Below are 18468 nucleotides of genomic sequence, written 5' to 3'. Positions count from 1 at the left end.
CAGGGAGACAGACCAGGGACAGACTGCACTTGCTCCCGGTGTGGAAGGGATTGTCACTCCCGAATCGGCCTTTTCAGCCACACTAGACGCTGTTCCAGAACCACCTTTCAGAGCGCGATACCAGAGTCTTTCGAGACTGAAGGTTGCCAACATGACGTCACAACTGCTGCTATAGGGCAGAACTGCCTCCTACCGAATCAGACCCTTGGTTCAGCTGGTTAGTATTATCTGCCCTTTCTGGCAGTAGCAGTCAAGGGTTTAAGACTCAGGTCTTTCACAGACCTATAGGAAGATACTGCCAGGGGCTGAATGTGGGGGAGGGGTTTTTTGGCTTGCAAGGTGCGTCCTCCGCCACTGAGCCAAGGATCCTCCTCGGCTTGGCCCGTGTCTTTCTTCTGTGCATGCACTACAATCAGTGGGGTGCCCATTCCAGTGGGGCATGCCTGGGGCTCTGGATAAGGTGAAATGTGAAGCTCATGCTGAAATGGATTGCACAGAACAGCCCTCAACTGAACCCTGTTGCACCTGAGTCTCCCATCTGTCTTCCATGTATCTCCTTCATGCGTTGCATTTGCTTCATGTCACCGTACAAGTCTTCTGCAAGGAGGAGCATTTGGGGGTCTAGTAGCCTGTTTCTGACGAGGCCACCCAGGGACATCCACTGGGGAGGGGGGGATGAAGGCCTTTCCTGCTGTTGCCCTGCAGTGGCTGCTCTTTAATGGAGGGCAGCCTCAGCACGTGGAGCTTCTGTACAGTCTCTGGGACACACACACTCTCTCTCTGTCTCGCACAGCATTCTTTCCCTGGAATGTGCCCTTGCTTGGTGCATCCTTGATGTTCACAGTTTGTTTATTTCCGCACCCCTCCCAGTTCCTGCATAGGTACATGTCCTATTTCCCCAGGCAAAGCAAACAACTACAAAAATGTGCCTTTTCTGCCAAGTGCTTGCCTGACCAGGGCCTGACGGGCAATGGGCTCGCTGCCCTTGCAGGGCCGCGGACAAACAGGAACGCCATGTGCACGGCAGAGTATCGGGGCGGCATTGCGAAATCTGTACCCAGCCGAGGAGCGAGTGGAGAAACTCCTTGGGCAGCTGCCAGGGAGCCCATAAAGTTGCTTTGCTGTGGGTGTGTTTTCTCAGGGTGGCGTTTGTACAGTGCCTCTTTCACGTGTGCAGGGAGTAAGTACGACTCTCAAGCAGCACATGTCCAAACCTGTTAGTTCACCTGTGCATGTGGCAGGCGTGGTCTGGTGCCTGGGAAAGACAGGGTGCTCCTCAGCTGGCAGCTCCGGTGCTGGATCTGGCCACCCTTTTTAGCCTCTGATGACTTCTCTTCCAGTGGTGGAGTGTTTTGGACTCCCTGTAGCGCCACCTACAGTCCTCTCCTCTCTTACTTTAAATGGCTCTGTTTATCCACTGGAACCGCTCGGGTGAGGAACGGGCCCAAAATTGAGGATAGATTTGGCCCTAAGTTGCCAGTTGCCCAGCAATGCATTTTGGCCATGTCAAACGGTGTGCGTGTCTGTGTCTGTGTGTGTGTTGGTGGTGGCAGGGACTATAGTCAGGGGATCAGGCAGAGCCTCCTAGCAGACATGTGAATAATCCTTGTCATACCCACATGTGTGTGATGGCTCTGCTCGAAGGGAGAGGAACTCGGGAGATGGGTTGTGCACCGACAGAGTCTAGGTGCCCCCCAAAAACCAGTTGCTAGGCTTGTTGCCATGCCTGCTTTGGGGGACACCTTAGACCCTTTTGTGGGTGGAGGAACGAGGGCATACGTAGCGCTTCTGCACCAAAGCATAAGGCAGAAGAACAGGGCAGGTCTTTCTCTTTGCACTCGCCATTTCACAACGATCACATGGGCTTATTGCTAACTGTGCCAACAGTCCAGCCGAGAGGTCTGCGCACTGGGGTCCTGCAGCAGGGCTCCTGCAGTGCAGTTGGGGTTCTGGGGTTGCTTTCCTCTGGTCCTCCTTCCCCCACCCTGCTTCTGCATAGAACCCCTGGAGGAGGGAGGGGTGTGTTGTCTGCATGGCAGGCAGGTGGGGTTGCTGCCTCTCCGATTTCAGCTGCTTGTGTGACAAGAATAGAGAAGCATCCCACAAATGAGCCAGGCAGTGAGATTCTGGGGGCTGGTGCAGACAAGGCATTAGGGCCCCAAAATGCACGAACCAAACTGCACCGTGTTCCATCAGCTTCCTTCTGTTGGTGCAAAGCACCTCCAATATGGCGCCATGCATCTCCTTCCACCCCTGAGAGCCCAGTCCTATCCAACTTTCGAGTACCAAGGCAGCCCCAAGGAGGCCTCTGTGACCAACCTCCCCCCCCCCAGCAGGATGCAGCACACGCCCCGTTGGCATCCGCACCGGAAAGTTGGATAGAATTGGCCCTCGGGCTGCAACCCTACACCCTCTGTCCCTGGAGAAAGCCCCATTGAACACAGTGGACTTACTTTTAGTAGACATGCATAGGACTGTGCTGCAAGTCTCATTTGCCTTGCAATTGTTCCATCCATCCAGCTACTTCCATTTGGCTAAAAAGTTTGAAAGTGTGTGCTTCACTGGGGAGAATTTGCCTGCCTGTCACCCCCACCCCCACTTTCTCAGTCTCCCCTTCCATCTAGCTCCCCAGCTCTGTTTCCCCCCTCCTTTGCCCTTGGCATCCTCTCTGCCCACCATAGCCAGCTGCCTTGTCCCCGGGTTCAGGGGTTAGGCTCATAGGTTCCTCCCCCTTAAGAGAAGGCCACACCTGGAGTATTGTGTCCAGTTCTGGTCGCCGCATCTCAAAAAAGACATAGTGGAAATGGAAAAGGTGCAAAAGAGAGCGACTAAGATGATTACGGGGCTGGGGCACCTTCCTTATGAGGAAAGGCTACGGCGTTTGGGCCTCTTCAGCCTAGAAAAGAGACGCTTGAGGGGGGACATGATTGAGACATACAAAATTATGCAGGAGATGGACAGAGTGGATAGCTCTTTACACTCACATAACACCAGAACCAGGGGACATCCACTAAAATTGAGTGTTGGGAGGGTTAGGACAGACAAAAGAAAATATTTCTTTACTCAGCGTGTGGTTGGTCTGTGGAACTCCTTGCCACAGCATGTGGTGATGGCCTCTGACCTGGATGCCTTTAAAAGGGGATTGGATAAGTTTCTGGAGGAAAAATCCATTATGGGTTACAAGCCATGATGTGTATGTGCAACCTCCTGATTTTAGAAATGGGCTATGTCAGATGCAAGGGAGGGCACCAGGATGAGGTTATCAGGTGTGCTCCCTGGGCATTTGGTGAGCTGCTGTGAGATACAGGAAGCTGGACTAGATGGGCCTGTGGCCTGATCCAGTGGGGCTGTTCTTATGTTCTTAACTACAATTCCCAGGAAGCCTTGCAGGTCTCTTGTTATCTGGTGTGCTCCCTGGGGCATTTGGTGGGCCGCTGTGAGATACAGGAAGCTGGACTAGATGGGCCTATGGCCTGATCCAGTGGGGCTGTTCTTATGTTCTTAAACTACAATTCCCAGGAGGCCTTGCAGGTCTCTTGTTATCTGGTGTGCTCCCTGGGGCATTTGGTGGGCCGCTGTGAGATACAGGAAGCTGGACTAGATGGGCCTGTGGCCTGATCCAGTGGGGCTGTTCTTATGTTCTTAAACTACAATTCCCAGGAGGCCTTGCAGGTCTCTTGTTATCTGGTGTGCTCCCTGGGGCATTTGGTGGGCCGCTGTGAGATACAAGAAGCTGGACTAGATGGGCCTGTGGCCTGACCCAGTGGGGCTGTTCTTATGTTCTTAACTACAATTCCCAGGAAGCCTTGCAGGTCTCTTGTTATCTGGTGTGCTCCCTGGGGCATTTGGTGGGCCGCTGTGAGATACAGGAAGCTGGACTAGATGGGCCTGTGGCCTGATCCAGTGGGGCTGTTCTTATGTTCTTAACTACAATTCCCAGGAGGCCTTGCAGGTCTCTTGTTATCTGGTGTGCTCCCTGGGGCATTTGGTGGGCCGCTGTGAGATACAGGAAGCTGGACTAGATGGGCCTGTGGCCTGATCCAGTGGGGCTGTTCTTATGTTCTTAACTACAATTCCCAGGAAGCCTTGCAGGTCTCTTGTTGTCTGGTGTGCTCCCTGGGGCATTTGGTGGGCCGCTGTGAGATACAGGAAGCTGGACTAGATGGGCCTGTGGCCTGATCCAGTGGGGCTGTTCTTAAGTTCTTAAGCTCACTTTTCATATCACTACAGTGTGTGTCAACCTTCTCCTGTCAGTTTCCTCTGAGCAGTAAGAATCGGTTTGCCTGTTCCCTGATATCTACCCAGCCATCTTTAAAATGATCCATTTGGTGTTTGACTCTTGCCCAGCTCTTTCTCTTGCTTGTTTCTTTTTTGCCTTCCCTCTCCTGTTGCCCTCGAGGACTGTCCTTGGTGCTTTTGAAATGAACCCAACAAATCTTTGTGCTACTTTCACTCCTTGGAAAATAAAGCACTATTATTTCTCCCCCTATGTAATTTGACTGCATCAATGCAAAGGGCATGTATGCTTCTTATTTTTTTTAAGAGGAAAAGGAAGTGTTTGTTTTGTTTAGGATGAGTTCCCTCTCCCCTCCCCCCCCCCAGCTTGGACTTGGTTGAGGTCCCAAATTTATTCCCAGAGTGATGTCATCGGCTTGCCGGCAGGTCTGAGTGTTCTGCCAGCATTCCAGAGAGTTTATGATCACTCGCAGATGTGCCTCCAAGAACATGCTGTACCCGGAGCAGAAATTAATGCAGGCTTGAGCGCTGTCCAAGCCTCAGACACGGGAGAGGAGAGGAAAAAGAAAACACAAACTGTTTAATGCTGTTTATAAATTATACACTTGCTGATGAAAAATACATTTCTTTCTCTCTCCCCCCCCCTTCTTTTTTTTTCCAGCCTTGAGAGTTTAAGCTGAACTAGAATAATATGGGCTTGTTTTTAGCTCCTGTTCTGGCAAACACTCTGAGCTCCCGCGGCCGACGCACAGCTGGCTTGTTTCATCCCCCCCCATCCTCCCAGCCCACCCCTTTACCTGATGAAATACGTTTTATTTCCTTCGGACTGCTGTTTGCCCCTTTTGCTTTTTGCTTAATTTGTGTTCAAAGCTCACATCCTTTCCATCATCCACAGAATTCTGCTAAGTCCAAAATATGCCAAAGGTAATGCTGAGCAAATAAATCGCAGCCTTGTCCTGCTTGTGACATTGGCTGCTTTTAAATAATGTAGGATTCCCTCTCTCCTCACCAAATTCCAGCAAGTTCTTTTCGTTTGTTTAAGTTTCTAGTCCTCTGTGTGAGAAAGTTCTACCGAGGTTACTGTAATTAGGATTCCTGATGGACAAAAAAATTCCTGACAGTCAGGGCGGTTCGGCAGTGGAACAGATTGCCGAGAGAGGTGGTGGACTCTACCTCACCGGAGATATTCAAGCAGAGGCTCGACAAGCACCTGTTGAAGATGCTCTAAGAGCATTTCCTGCCTAAGGCAGGGGGTTGGACTAGATGACCTATTAGGCCCCTTTCAGTTCTATGATTCCTTGAGGATACGTTGCCCTGTCTCTTGTGGCCCGGGATAGTGGTAGTCCGTCCACCCACAACAGCCTGTTAAAGATTTCATTGATCCTAAAACTCTGCTCTCTTTCCCTGTGTGCTGTTCTAATGTGTGCTGTGCAAAAGATGCAATCTAATTTTTTTTTGGAGGGGGGAGGAAATCTATTTTGGGGGGGGAGAGAGAGAGATGTTGCTTTTATAGTGTGTTGTGATTTTGACCCCCCCCCCCCCGGAGAGAGAGAAAGAGAGCGAGCGAGTATGAAAACCCAACAAAAACCTGCTAATGTTTATCATTTGCCCAACAGGCTCGACAGATTTCAGCATCCTGTCGTGCATCTCGCCTTTAAAGCCCCCTCGTTGCTAAGTAGCAGCCTCCCCTGTACTGTAATGGGCTGATTGTGTATTCCGTTCAGGACTGTATCTTATTTTTGTATGCAAGGCAAAGTGTTTTGATGGAGGACGATTGCAGAAGTGTCTGGAGGCTGTTTTGGAGTTTTATAGGCCGTACAGTACACGGTGTGCCTTCTGAAACAGAACACAGGCTGTTGAATTTTGGATAGGGTTTGTCATTTTTTCCCCTCTGAGCACAGCCTGTCAAAGAGAACATTACTTTCCGGGTGGAGGGGGGAGAAGGCAATTATGTAATACCTCTGCTTTCTCTTGCCCCCACCCCACAAGTTTTTGGTGGGAGGGGGCTGCAAAACCCAAATGATAAACGAGGCACGGACAACAAAAAGAGATTTTTTCCTCCTCCTGCTTCCTCTCATTTGACCCTCAGATGATTGTGAATTTGTGCAACCTGCCAGTTATGTTCCCTGCACTACATGGGCAGCCCTTTGGCTAGCTTGGCATTGCTCCTGGTAGTTTCTGCTTTTGCACCCAAATGCTGATTTTCCTTTTTGCAATAGTCATTTTTTCCCCTTGTTGCTCCGATTAAAATGTCTTGTTTGAAGACACTCTGTCTGTGTGAGCACGTGCATGTATGCACCTCATGCTCTTGTTTGTCTGAAGGAAATCAAGAGGCAGAATTGATGTCTTGGCTGCATGCAGCTGCCGAAGCTTCTCAGCCTGGCTCGCTGTCTGCTCACAGTGAGGAAGGAGTCTGAGAGGCAGGAGCCATATCATCAGTGACACCTGAGCATCATCAGTCTTAGGGCCAGGCGTGAGCCCATTAGCATAGACGAGGAATGCAGAATGAAGCTGGGTCCTGCGGGGTGGCTGCGGACTTGACCAACAGTGGTGCTGTCCAACCCAGCTGTCATACGCAACTGGCTAAGAAAATAGCGCAGTCAACCTACCATCTCTCATCAGCTGACCCCTCCCTCCCAGTCTGAAATAGGGCAGGGTGGAGGAGAATCCTGAACCGCCTTACAAGGCAGTTGTTGGGATGCCTTTGTCCATGGACAGCAATGAAGTGAGCTCTAGACCGGTAGCAGGCAAACCTTAGCCTTGTGAGATCTACTTTGTCAAGAAGAATGGGGTCCACCGATTGGAGCCAGGTGCAAAATGGTGGCTCAACCAATTATCTGTGGGACTCCATGAACTGTATGCTGGGACGACCAGCCTGTACAACTACAAGGCTACACCCAAGTTGCTACAGAGCAGGAGGTTTGAACACAATCTGCTCAGTTGGACCAGCGAAACTGCACCAGGATTGGGTCAAAGGGAATCAACTACTAATCAGTCTTTACAGGAGAATAACATGGCAGTTAGCCAGTGTAAGGAGACTGTTTACCATGTAGTTTCCTTGTTGTGGAGTGATTGAGAGTCCAAAACCTTTGCTGGTCTGTTGCAGATCACTTACTGGAGACCCCAGCCTGCCTTCTGCCACCTCTAGGCAAGGAGCGATGGGCACAGTCCAAAAGTGACTTGTAATCAGCTCAGGCCTCCAGAGGAGAGCCATAGGTTTGTGCGAGGGTCAAGGTGTGTCCTTTGTGTTTCTTCATTCATAAAATGCAAAAATCCCTTTTCTGCTGAAAAATACAGGCCTTCTGTTTGTCCGGATGGGGCTTGTGTTGAGGAAGTCCTCAGTCCTAGATCATGCCTCTGGATCACTGCAGTTCAGCTGGCAGGTTGTGCCCTACCCAACGAGAGTCTGCGGCAGGGTCTGCGTTGTTTATGGGAGGGTTGCGGAAGTGTCCCTCTCTCTGGTGGTCATTTAAAAATGAAATCTGATTTCAGATGTAATTATTTTTGCCTCAACGTTCACACTCCGCTTCGGACTTTTGTGTCTTAACTGTGTGCTCTTTAAAAATTATTTTTATATGCAATAAACATATATTGCATGGAAAACAAAGAATTAGTATGTACTTTTGATGTGTGGGGTAAAATGGAAGGGTTACCCTCAGTATACTGAACTGCCATGAGGCAGAGGGCAGGAAAGTCTTGGGCTGAGAATTGGCAACTCTGGGGAGGGCGCGTATGTCTTGCATGTGGCATTTCAACACCATCATGTGTTTCAATAGGATGTGATTTTAACCAGTAAATTCTCTTCTGGCTGGAATTGGGGAATGGAGGGGAGGTTGGGTTAGGGGGCAGAGAGTGGGAGAGAGAAAACCAGGCCAAGCCCATTGGCTTCTTGTGGGCAACAGAAGAAAACAAGGGAATGGGGTAGAGAACAGGCTAAATTTAAAATTCTAATTGGCTGACTTCCACAAGCTTGCGGGTGTTTTAATGACTCATAATAACTTCATTTAAAACCAGCTGAGCAGAAAATAGATTGGAGAGGAGCCTCAGGCCATTATGGATTTCTGTGGGTTCCTTTTTTTTTTCCTTTTTCTTTCTTTCTTCCCTCTCCCTCCCTCTCTTTTTTTGGACAGGCGCACTTTCCCTGAGCCAGGAAGGGCTCGGCTGTTTCTCTCTCTCTCCTAGGGGTGGTGGGTCTGTCCAAGAGAGATTGTATAGAATCTGGGGTGCTTCCTTTTTTTCTCTTTAAATGGCTGATTAAAAATAGATGCCTGGAGGTATTATTTTAGCCTCAGTGGTGTGGGGAGCTTTGCAGTGTGTGTGTGTGTGTGTGTGTGTGTGTGATTTTTTCCCCCTCTTTGCACTTTTGATGTGGCAAATGGAACATAAATAAAATTGTTTTTGAAATGACTGAATTAATTAGGTCGTAAAGTGATGGCAATGCATAAATTTGCTTTGCTGGCTTCCCCCCCCCCAAAAAAAAAATCCATATTCTTCCCACCCTCAGTTCCTCCCAACCCCCCTTCTCAATAGCTACAATGCTCAAATCATGATGTACTCCACATTTTCTTTAATTAAGTGCACGTGGTGTTTCTGGCTATCAGGGAAGAGGATATGCACTGCCTGTCAAATATTGGAGGGCTGCAGAGTTAGAAAATATGTGAGTTATGAAGTCCTGGTTGGGAGAGAAAGCAGCCCAGAGTCACTGACAATGGGGATTGGTGCCAAAAACTTGTCTGTTGGATTCATGTGTCTTTTGGTGTTAGTGGACTCCTTACATTGGGAGGGCATCTCTGGATGTGTGTCTATTCCCTGTCTGGTTTTGCAGTTTGGTCTATGCTAGCAAAACTGTAAAGCAGACGTCAAGATCCTGGTTGGGGAGATGGAAGGAGAAAGGCTCAGTGCATATATTTGTGTGTGTGTGAAGGCATAATGCATCTGTGTCCACGATGCACCAGCTGTGGGATTTTGGCCAGTGAGGTCAAGTGAACCTGCATAGTGGTTTGAGGATAGAAATATCAAGCGTCCCCCAATTAAGGCAAATTTGGGCAAGGAGGGGGCTTGTTAGCAATAGATATCCTGGTCTTCTTGGGTACAGACTGCCTTTTTTTTGGGGGGGGGGAGTCCCTTAGTGAACAGCAGGGTGAAACAGCTTAGCTCCCAGGTGACCATGAGGGAAAATGGCCACCTCCGCCACGAAAAAGAGCAGGCACTGAACTTGCAGCCACAGAACTCGAGATGGAGATGCGAAAAGTAACCTGGGGGCATTTTCAGCACAATGCAGTCCCCTCCTCATTTTGAGCCAAAAGCTCTCTCAACTCTCAATGGCATTTGTCACCCTGACTTGCCCAGCCCTGTTCCCTGACCAGAAAATGGGGTCCACAATTTAATGGACCCCCTCCCATTCGCTGGAAGATTATTTGTCCCCTCCCACCATAGGATTAAGTTGCCTTTCACTCCTCAGCATAGGAAGTGAAGAGATGAGTGTCAGCCCCCTTCCCCTGCCCTACGGAGTCTCCTGTACTGTATCTTGTTGTCTTTCTCCAATGGGAACCTCTGAGAGAACCCTTACTATCTGCATAAGTGCACTCTGGGCTAAGAGTCTCGTAGGATGGCTTCTAGGAGTATTTTCATGGACCCATGTCAAAGAACTCCAGGAGACTGTACACAGTGGACAGAGCCTAAAGCCTCTGGTGATCAGGCAAGAGTGAGCAAGTGCATTGGGTCAGAGTGAAATGCCAAGAAACTCCTTCAGATTACTCAAACTAGTGATCCAAACTATATGTCCCACACTACAGAAGGCAGTATAAACCCAGAGCAGTCAGTGGGACTAGTGGGAGGAAGTCTACTGTCCAGATTTAAATATTAGTTGGTGATGGAATTGTATCCAAGGGCTGTGACTGGAAGATGACTAGAGCTTCTTCTGAGATTCAAACTGGGTTTGCTTCTCTTCAATGGATATGACATACTTTTGTGACAGTAAGGGCCCAATCCTATGCCTGTCTACTTAGAAGTAAGCCCCATTGAGTTTAATGGGACTTACTCCCAGGTAAGTGTGAATAGGATTGCAGCCTTAGTCTTAAAAGAGGCTCAGCCCTGGTCATTGCTGAACACAATGTGAGGAAAAACAAACAAACAAACAACCATTGGTTTGGGCCAAACCATTGCAACTGTTACCCTGCACATGCCCGATCTCATCTGATCTTGGAAGCTAAGCAAGGTCAGGCCTGGTTAGTACTTGGATGGGAGACCGCCTGGGAATACCGGGTGCTGTAGGCTTATACCATGATCTGGGAAGCTAAGCAGGGTCAGGCCTGATTAGTACTTGGATGGGAGACCACCTGGGAATACCGGGTGCTGTAGGATTATACCATGATCTCAGAAGCTAAGCAGGGTCAGGCCTGGTTAGTACTTGGATGGGAGACCGCCTGGGAATACCGGGTGCTGTAGGCTTATACCATAGTCTTTCCATGTCCGATCTCGTCTGATCTCGGAAGCTAAGCAGCGTCAGGCCTGGTTAGTACTTGGATGGGAGACCGCCTGGGAATACTGGGTGCTGTAGGCTTATACCATGATCTGGGAAGCTAAGCAGGGCCAGGCCTGGTTAGTACTTGGATGGGAGACCGCCTGGGAATACTGGATGCTGTAGGCTTATACCATAGTCTTTCGAGACTGAAGGTTGCCAACCATGATTGGTTCAGATCAGTGGTGTGGAGTGTTTCCCAGGCTGGACCTTAGGAAAACAAAATGCATGTATAAAATGGCTGCATGAATTGGTCTAACCACTGGTGTGTCTGAAGACATCCAGGGTTACTTATCCCTGCACAAGTTAGGTGCCTGCAACTCTGACATTCCCCATTTCATTGGCGTGGAAATCAACATCTCCTTGTGGCTGAGAGAGCCCAGAGCCACAAAAGGAGTCAGCCTGCTTGAATAAGGACCATCTGCCTTGGAACTCTAGCAGTCCCAGGACTGATATATCTGTTGATCATTGCCTCACTTGAGGGTTGAGATTTCTGCTTCTGTTGTGCAGTCCACTCTTGATTCTTATGGAAAGCACTAGAACATACACCAGCAGAAATAGGTCTGTAGATATCTTGCTTTCTCAAATACACCGAAGCAAGGAGGGAAAGTGTTTGACTTTTTCAGAGAGATGAGTTGGTGACAGTGGCGTAGCTAGAGGGGGTGCGAAGCACTAAGCTTTGCAGGGAGCCTCACCGTGGCATGCAAGCTGCCTCTCACCCTCCCCTTTGGAGCCAGGCGTTGCCTTCATTTTGCTCTCGCATTCCGGAATGGCTCCAAAGGGGAGGGGGAGGGGCTTGCATGCTGAGATGAGGCTCCCTGCCAAACTTAGTGCTTTGCACCCCCTCCAGCTACGCCACTGGTTGGTGAGACAAGTTCCTCTGGGTCGGAGGAGGTGATACATGTTGCATCACTAGCATTTGAATCTATTGCTTTAGGTTTGGTCAGATGTATGTCTCACATTTCCATTATCCATGACCTCAAATGCAAATGTCTTCACTGAAACTGCAAGTGTATATGCTGTAAGTATGTAATTTCTCCTTCCAGTTGATGTCCATGCCAGAGGACAGGAAAGAAAACCGTATAGCAGTGATATTTAAAGAAGGGTTCCAAAGGGAATCCAAGAAATCACAGGCCAGACACTTTCACTGGTGTAGGGCCCAATCCTATCCAACTTTCCTGCTCTGGCATAGCCACAGTGCAGCCTCGTGGTAAGGGAACACATGTTCCCATATCTTAAGAAGGCCCCAGTGACTGCTCCTCCACCACATGATACAGCGCACACCCCACGGGCTCAACTGCACCAGCACTGGAAAATTGGATAGGACTGGGCCCTGAATAGACTGGCAGGAAGCATAAAGATAAACTTATTAAGCACACAAAGGCTGCAATCCTGTGCATACCTTAATAGGGGCAAACACCTTTGAACATAGCAGGATGTGCTTCTGAGTCAACATGCAGAGGACTGTGCTTCATGACTTGCTGGCAGAGAAGCAGCCTGGCTTCTGCAGAGATAAGTCCTTCCAGAGTTCTTTGAAAGTGTCCACAGATGTGTGGATAGAGTTGATCCAGTCCACGTTGTGTAGTTGGAATTTCAACAAGCTTTTGACTTTGTTCCACGCCAAAGGCTCTCAGGTGCACTTAGCAGTCATGAAATCAGAGGACAGGTCATCTGATGGACTGGAGACTGATGAAAGAACAGGAAACTGAAGGTAGGAATAAATGGGCACTTGCACAATGGAGAGAACTAAGAAGTTCAAATCACAGGGAACTGTGCTGGAACTCCTGCTTTTCACTTTTTCATTAACAGTCTGGAGTTGGAGGTAAGCAGTGAGGTTAGCCAAGTTTTCAGGTGACATCAGACTATTCAGGGCAGTAAAAACCAAAGTGAACAGCTCCAAAGGGCTTCTCTATACTGGAGAACAGGGCAGCCAAACGGCCATAGCAGTTCACTGTCAATGTGGAGAGCTCCATGAAAATGCCGGCCCCATGTGAGAAACCAGGGCAAAGACGCATTTCATGCTCGAAATCCTTAGAAAAAGAACCAAAAGCAAGGCTGCTAATATTGTATTGTGCCTGTATAAACCAATAGGGCAACCCCACTTGGAATACTGGGTGCCACACCTCAAGAAGGAGAACTGGAAAAGGTGCAGAAGAGAGAAGCCAAAACGATTGCAGCATCTTCCTTACATGATGAGGCTACAGAGTTTTGGTTTTTTTTTCAACCTGGAGAAAAGGTGATTAACGGAGATGTGATTAAGATCATACTGAGTTATGCATGGGGTTGAAAGAGACATATTTCTTTACCTCTCTCACAGTATTGGAGCCAGGAGTCATCAGTGGCAACTAGTCATTATAGGTAAATGCTGGCTCCAGGTTCAGAAGGGGAGTGGATCTCTGAATACCACTTGAAGAGGAGCAATGGAGGGAGAAGTGTCAGCCTTCATCCCATGTATGGTTTTCCTAGAGGTAGCTGGTGAACCACTTTCTAAACTGTGGGTCTCCAACTGCTACCCTGCACATGCCCGTTCTCGTCTGATCTCAGAAGCTAAGCAGGGTTAGGCCTGGTTAGTACTTGGATGGGAGACCGCCTGGAAATACTGGGTGCTGTAGGCTTATACCATAGTCTTTCGAGACTCAAGATTGCCAAGCAACCATCCTTGGGCCTGATCCTGCAGGACTTTCCTTGCATTCTCATGCAGTTCTTATGACGGTGCTCCAGATTCTGCCAACGTTGGCAGCCTCTTTATTTGGGGGCCTCTTTTTCTCTCTCTCAGCGTCCTTATCTGCCATTCTCCCCATAAAACCATACCACAGTTTGGAGCAGTTTAATGGGCGCAGGAAAACGATGTCTTACTAAACTGTAAAATTAGTCCGTTTGGAAAGTTAATGAGCCATCACTGAGCTGGCCTTGTGCGGAGAGACCAGGCAGGTTCGTGGAAGGCACTTGCACACCTAAGCAAAGGTGAGGAAGGCATCAAGGCCTGCAGTAGAGTTTGAACAGATGTCCTTTGGTGCTATCATCTCTCTACAGATGTCCTTTGGTGCTATTTATAGTGTATCCTGGATGACCTTTAAATATTGGGGTTTTGGGGAAAGACTGGAAGAATCTTGGTGTGGTGGGGCTGGCCCCCTCGAAAGAGGGTTGTGTTTGGGGCAAGCTTCCCTCTGCTCATTTTAGCAGCCCCAGTGGTTCCCCATCACACTGATCGCAGCACTGCTTGGTGGATTGGTCCCACTCCGACCCACTTCCAAACTGAAACAGTCATAGGAGAGGTAATCGCTGGTTTTGTATCCTGATCATTCCCCATTTTCAGGGCCTCTTTCACAGCCCAAATCTTTCCGCTTCCTCAGGCAGTAATTTCGATGTCATTTTTAGTTGTCAGGTATGCTTTTAATAATGCTCAGGTAATAATACAGTAGCAGCAGCTTAGTGCAACAGACTTGGGGCGATGCCTGAAAAAAGATGAAGAAGCATCATGGGTTCTGTTGAAACGTTCTACAGGTGTGTGAGCGTGCAGCTTCCAGGCTTCAGAATGCAGGGTGTTTGGGATCCCCCCTTCTGAAATGTCAACTGTCGTATTGTGTAACGTAACACCTCAATTATGGAGAGAAAAAAAGTAGGAGAAAAAGGCTGTAGCTTTCAAAGCTATGAAAACCAGCGAGGATCTTTACATCCAACAGCCGGAGTGACAATTAAGGTTTTAGATACACCAAAGGCAATTGGGTGAGTGTCATTTTTAACCAGTTAGAACATTTTTACTACTTCCTAACATCAGAAGTCCCCAGACTGGAGAGCCCCCCCCCTTCTTGTCCTCAATAAAGCCATTAAACTGAATGGAGAGTGTTGTTGGGTGTCTAAAAATAGCAAAGCCATGTTTTCCAGCATGCGATGGAGCTGGCTGTTGTTGGCTTTTCGGACTGGGACCCTTTCACTGGCTGCCTGTTGTGACCCCCTGGATGTCTTGTGGGGTATATAGACAGATATTAAAGACTTGCTGGTTGCTTTATTCTAAGGAGTCGAAGCTGACATCTGGCAGAGGATCAATTGCTTCTGCATTTTCTTTCTGCATTTTTCAGTGTAAAAGCCCAAGGGAGGAGGAAGAGAATCTATATTTTTTTTCCCCCAAATGAATGCAAAATAGGTAAGAGTTCAGGAAAGGATGTCTTGGTGCTCATGTTTTTCTGGGACAATGCAGTGGGTGAGGTTTGGTGATGACACATCCCAGCCAAGAAGCAGTTTCTATTGTCCTGGCTCATTTCCTAGCCTGTTCCACTGAATCCCACTGACCAGAGAGAGAGAGAGAGAGAGAGAGAGAGAGAGAGAGAGAGAGAGAGAGAGAGTCGGGGGGGGGGTCTTCCCTGCAGTGTACATCCTGACCTACATGTGGCCTAGGATATGTGACTCTTCGAATTACGAAGTGGAGTTGACCGCATACCCCCACCGCTGATATGAACTAGGATATTTGGTTTGTTTTGTGAATGTGCCATAAAGTCAAGAGGGTTGCAGCTCTCCACATCCTGGCCCACCTTTAAATGAGCTGAACCACTAGCTGCTGGTGTGCCGGGCTGATGCAGTGTGGCCAGCCTCCTGTCCATTTGCTGGAGGAAGCCACCTTCTACTGTACTGAATTGGACGGTGACTCCATCTGGGTCAGCATTGTCAGCCCAGACAGGCAACTTCTGCTTGGACAAGATTTTTCTTTGCCCTTCCCAGAGTTGCTGCCAGGGTCTGAACCTGGAACCTTCCTGCATGCAGAGCTCTCCCCTGAACCTTGTCCGCTCCTCAACTGTGGGAAGATTTCTCAAGAACTGGTTCCTTTGCTGCTCCAAAGCCAAGAATGAGTCTGTTGGCTTTTGTCTTGCCTGGCCACTTGCCTCTTGAGCAAGTGCCCATTGCAACTCCACCAAATTCAGTGGCTAGAAAATTTTCCTTCCTCCCTCACAACTCAGTCCTTTGTGTGTCTACTTAGCAGTAAGCTTCATGGTGTTCAATGGGGTTTACTCCCAGGAAGTGGGTTTAGGATCTCTATATTTGTCTGCTTTGCCCATTTATGTCCATGATCCTTTCCAACTCATGTAAGCCACATCACTTCTCCTCTTTGTAAATGCTTCTTAAGATGTGCACCTCATTGTCGGAATCTTCCATAAATTCCTTCCTTCCTTCCTTCCTTCCTTCCTTCCTTCCTTCCTTCCAAATGGGTATGGACTTGAGCTTGTTTCCTCCATGTGGTCTTGGCTACAGAATGGCACTGAGGTGAATTGGCCAAGAATGGGCCTTTCCACTGGGGCCTTCTCTGAATGAACATGGCTGCCATTCCAGAGGCTCTTCACCTGTGGGTCACTATTGCAGTCTCAACTTCTAGCCTGGATTCTGCGTTCTGGATGCCCACCTCCTACACTGCGCCCACTTTTTCCATGTTTGGTTCTAGGCTGGACTTTCTTCTTCCTCTTTGCCACTTCTAGCTCCATCTCGCTGCTTGTCCTGTGATCACCTCTCTATTTGGACTTCCTGCCTGGACTCTAACACAGGCACGGACTTTGCAGGTGCTGAATTCTTTCCACGACTCCACTGATTTCTATCCAAATTCATGCCTAGATTTCAGCCCAAAGAGTTGTGTGTGCAGGTGGTGATTCTTGTATGCAAAACTACATGAAGTGGAGAAGAAAAAGTGGTCAGGAGAAGACTTTGAGAAACAATTTGAGGAAAAGATGGCAGCATCTCACAGGTGTGCAAGTGACTGCATTCCTAGGGCAGGCACACCTTCCTAAGTTCACCCTGCCTCCCAGGAGCAGAAACTAAGAAGGTGTAGTGGAGCCACTTCCTGGTGATCAACCAGATCTCCTGCTCCACAGGGACTTCAGAAAGCTCTCAGATATCGGTCCATGGATTGTGAGGCTGCAAAGAGAATCCAGGTGTTGTATTGGTGACACTTGAAGGTAGTAAGGAAGGAAGTTCTCACACCCCCATCCATTGCGCTTTTTCTCTCTGAGCCCCAGTGAAATGAAGACAAGCATCCCCAGATTGTAGGCAGTTCTATCAGTGAAGGAATGTGCGGGGAATTTGGGCCCTTGTGCAAGAGGGGTGAAAAGCGGTGGGCACTTTAATCGTGCTCCTGCCTCCCAAAGGATCAGGGTGAGGAAGAGGCCGCGCCGTGGGGAGAACCGGCTCTTGTTCCAGAAGGGTCAAAATGACTCTGCAGAATCCCCCGTGAATGGAACAAGCCGGCTGCCTTGCTGGAGTATCTTTATTAGGCAGGGGGCTATAAATTTGCCGTGCAAACACCAGCGAGGCTCGGGTGCCAAGAATGAGGCCTGTTCTCGAATGCACAGCTGACACTTGGCAGCACACAGGGTCCTGTCCCCACGGGGTCAATCATCGGAAGATATCTTTATACTGTAGGCAAGCCGAAGCAACTTGCTAAAAATAAGGCCTTTCTTCTTTTCCCTGCTCCCCCTCCCTGTTCCAATTTTTTTTAGACCTGTTTACTTTGAAACTTCTAACTCCAACCGGGGGCTTAAAAAAAAAATCTGAATAACCAGTCCTTGATGTATTGCTTCTGAGAGCTGCATCCCTGATGTTCTGCTTTTTTCCAGAAAAAAAATAAAAATAAATATTCCAACTTGTTTTTCTGAAATCCTGGTGTAATAAGCACTGATGTTGGCTGACATTTTCTGGGTGACTCACATAGTAAAATTAACCTTGAACTATTTGCATATTCAATCACTGTGTTCTCTACCTCGTCTTTCACACCCTCCTCCCTTCCAGTTCTCCTTATACATGTGCACAGTACAAGATTCTCTCTCACTGGCTCAATGTCGCTTTTTGTTTTGCTGATTTGATGGGGGGGGGAGAGACACACACACACACACACATCCCTGCCTGGAGTACACATCTACTTGACTAGGAGAGAGAACACCCAGTCCTCGCCTTGGAAACTGGCAGGCCGCGTACTGTTCCCTGACTGATAAGACGTACTGTAAATAAAACTGTATGCCGTAGCCTGTTGTAAGATGCCCTGCGTCTGCACTCATTGTTCTGACAGCTTTTGCTTTCTCGGATCGGCTGTTTTGGTACACTCTGTACTTCCCTTATGTAACCAGGCATGCGTATCTCATCCGAACACTCAAGATGTTTATTTTAAAATCTCCAGAATTTTTTTTCCTCCCTGATAGATAACTGCAAAGCTCCACTTGTGTGTGTGTTTGTGTCTAGTTTATCTATAGGAAAACCTATAGCAATCCCCCACTTTCTCATTTAACTTTGTTCTTTCTTCTCCCAAATGGGTTATTAATCCAGTGGGTGATTCAAAGACCACCTAGTCTGACCCCTTTCTGCAAAGTAGGGCTCTCTACCTTATTGTTCCAATGCAATCGCAGACTGTGGGGTTCCAAATGCAGAGGATATGACTCCAGGTGACTCAAGCCATTGAGCCAAGTTGCACTGTTTGGGACACCAAAAGTCTTCCCCAGCTGGTGCTTCACTACCAGAACTGGTATTTAGAGAGATACTGCCTCTGAATCTGGAGGTACTGTATAGACCAGTGCATGCAGTTCTACCATGGCTACCTTTGGAACTTCTGAACAGTGTTTTTCGGTGGTTGCACAGTGGTCCAGAGGAAACAGCCCTATTAAGAAGGATTCCCTTGTGCAAACATAAACTTCCATGGATGGGATGCTGGCATCTTCTGAGTCATTTGGTCCTTGGGTACC

General features: G+C 48.5%; 1 protein-coding gene and 1 pseudogene across 1 annotated transcript in view; both read left to right on the top strand.

Annotated features, from left to right (window-relative positions):
• The window catches only part of ZBTB16 (zinc finger and BTB domain containing 16), a 161389-nt gene that overhangs the window by 77634 nt on the left and 65287 nt on the right, over positions 1–18468 (top strand).
• On the top strand, positions 10396–10512 carry LOC136662800 (5S ribosomal RNA; annotated as a pseudogene).

This window comes from Tiliqua scincoides, chromosome 11, assembly GCF_035046505.1.
Source record: "Tiliqua scincoides isolate rTilSci1 chromosome 11, rTilSci1.hap2, whole genome shotgun sequence".
NCBI lineage: Eukaryota > Metazoa > Chordata > Lepidosauria > Squamata > Scincidae > Tiliqua > Tiliqua scincoides.
This window is presented reverse-complemented; position numbering and strand designations above follow the sequence as displayed.